The sequence below is a fragment of the Echinops telfairi genome, unplaced genomic scaffold (genome assembly GCF_000313985.2).
Source record: "Echinops telfairi isolate 266 unplaced genomic scaffold, ASM31398v2 ScPeMD7_7420;HRSCAF=8458, whole genome shotgun sequence".
In the NCBI taxonomy this organism is placed as follows: Eukaryota; Metazoa; Chordata; class Mammalia; order Afrosoricida; family Tenrecidae; genus Echinops; species Echinops telfairi.
The window spans coordinates 49,729,654-49,732,520 of NW_022111320.1; positions in this window are offsets into that span (position 1 = coordinate 49,729,654).

Here is a 2,867-nt window from a genome sequence, read left to right on the forward strand (position 1 = left end):
GGGAGGAAGAGAAGGCAGACCAAGAGGACAGACTTGGGCAGAGGCTGGAGACCCAAGGGTGGGCTTTTCTCTACAGGAAGAGTGGAGTGATACCTGGGTTAGAGATGATTGGGGGTGGGGGGTGGGGCGGGCCAGGTCCCCAGAGGGTGCCTTTGTTGGCCGCACACATCCTTCTTTGCATTTGGTGAGTCTGGAGCATTAGAAGCAACCCGGGCTCAAGGAGTTCCGGGACAAGCCTGTTTGGTGTTTGCCCAGTCTGGTCCCATGCATGGTCCAGTCGGCTGCAGTGGCCTGGCCTAAGCTAGAGCCCAGAGAAAGATCACTTACAAGGCTGAGGCGGACCTGTGCTGACCACCAGTGTCCTCGAGGTCCACCCTAGTCTGTCAGCTACAGCTAATGGAGGGTGCCGCGGGAGGGCCTATCAGGTGTGTGTCTGAGGTGTGAGTGTGTGCTGCGTGGTGGCTGGGTGAGCGGGCTTGTGAGTATGAGTGCATGGACCCATGTGGGTATATGGACCTATGTGACTGCGCAGTGGGTGTGGCAGTACGCGTCAATCTGAAGAGGGTGTGCCAGGGCAGTTGTGCAAGGGAGTGTGGGCAGGGTGTGTACTTGTCATTCCTCGAGACCTTTCATATCTTCAATTTAGTCTGTGCAATTTTGCTTAGGCACACTAAAATACATTTAAGAGCATGAACCCTAATACTATGTTATTGATGCAGTATTCCAGATGAGGGGGCCCATCTGCAGGAGGAGCTGAGGAATTAGAGTTTGATACGAACAAAAGACTGGTTGGGATTTACAAATACTCGGAATGGGGTGCTTACCCAGAGACAGACAGTCAGGTTTTTTTTATTTCTTTAAGAAATTTATTTGTTTGACCATCATTTAAAATTACAGAAAAGTTGGGAATAGAGCCCCAAATCCCTGTTGTCTCATTCCATTTGATCTTTCCTCCCTGGCTCCCATCGTGCTCATTTCTCTCTCACCGTCCACCTGTCTGTCTGCACAGGTTTTTCGGTAGCAGGTGGTGTTCCTGATGTCCCCTCCTCCCTCCGTATTTCAGTGTACATTTACTAAGGACAAGGGGATATCCTGATATACCCACAGCTGAGCTATCAGATTCAAGGACTGTCACACGGAGGCTTTATTGTTTTATCTGACCAATAGATTAGTCCATATTCCAAACTCCCGATTGTCCTGATGAGATCCCCATTGCACCGTTTTCCCCTCCCCAGGAGACACTTTGTCACACACACTAATGACTCTGCTTGTAGAGTGGCTTGTGTGCCTCTGCACACAATGAGTGCCGCACAGGCCTCAGGCTGGTGTGCCCGGTCGGATTTTAACCTGCTCTGGGGTCCTCAGACTATGCAGCCTCAGGGTCGGTGCGGGGAGGCTGTGATTGGCTCCTTTTGGACTGGGCCTCAATGACCCACAGAGCCTGGTCCTGGGCCTTCCCGATGGCTCTGCTCCCATTAGACCTGCACTGTCTCCGTGGCAGCCACAGCCACAAGGACTTGAAATGTAGCTGGACTGGGCGGGGATGTCCCAAAGTGCACGCACACACACACACACACAAACTGGATTTCTGTGGATCAATATGATAAGAACATAGTAGCTTATCAAAAAGTTTTATGGTGACTCTATGTTGAAGTGATAAAATCTTGTATAATTGGTTAAATAAAGTCTATTACTAAAGTTTATTTATTTTTTTCCTGTTTAAAATGTGGCTATTGGGCAGGGGGGAGATCAGCTACAGCTCTGTTTGGGTTTAGACAGCACCTCAAGATCCAGCCCCTGCGCCAGGCCTGAGCTTCCTGCAAGAGGAATAAGGCCCACTCAGGTGAAGGCCCTAAGGCCCCCTCATTGTATCAGCAGGTGTGTGCTCTCCCCTGGAAACCAGCAGGGACCCTTAGAGCCCACATCGCTCCACACGGTTGGCCTGAGGTGCTGGCTGGACAGCAGCGCCGTGAGCTGTTCATCCGGCACAGCCTACTCAGGGCCAAGCAGGCTGGATGCAGATGTCACTTGGAAGGGAACAGACAACTCTGAGAATCTTCTTTTATTTCCATATAGAAGTCAACGGAGACATCCTGGGATGGAGGCTTAGAAGAGCCTCATTGTGCTGCCTGCTTGCTCATGGTCACAGTGGTTTCCTGTGGGTCTCCTGAAACTTGGCTCCATGGAAGCTTTCTGAACATGACTCCTCAAAGTGTCAACTCCACAGTGAAAAGTATACATGCTGATTTCAAGTGGGACCCTGACAAGACAGCCTGTGTTGCCATCAGCCTCCTCACTGGTGCCACCTTCTAATAACCTTCTTTGTCCCTTGAACTTGGACTTAGGGCCTTGGCTCTGTTGCCCCAGGGGGCAAACCTGTATCAGTTGTAACAAAACTGGTGCCCAACTTGGGGTTGGTTTGAGTCGCCCTGGTTCCATCTCCCTAAGGATGGACTCCAGGATGGACTCGGGAGACACTGTGCCCCCTCCCCTGGTTTGGAAGTTCAGAACCCCCAGATGTTTCTTCTCTGCTTTTCTACCACTCTGCTACAAAGGATGGATTCAGAGCACCTGGCTAGGTAGCCATGTCTTTCCAGAAACCCAGATGGTCATTTAAATCTATAGAAGCAAATGAAGAGAGCTAGAAATGGTACATGATAATACCTAACAGTAGAAGGCCAAAGCACATGAACCAAAACCTGGTCCAAAAGAAGAGATCGCAAAATGATAATAACTTATAAATTATCAAGGGTTCATGAGGGAGGGGGCAGCGGGGAGGGAGGGGGAGAAATGAGGACCTGATACCAAGGGCTTAAGTGGAGAGCAAATATTTTGAGAATGATGATGGCAATGAATGTACAAATGTG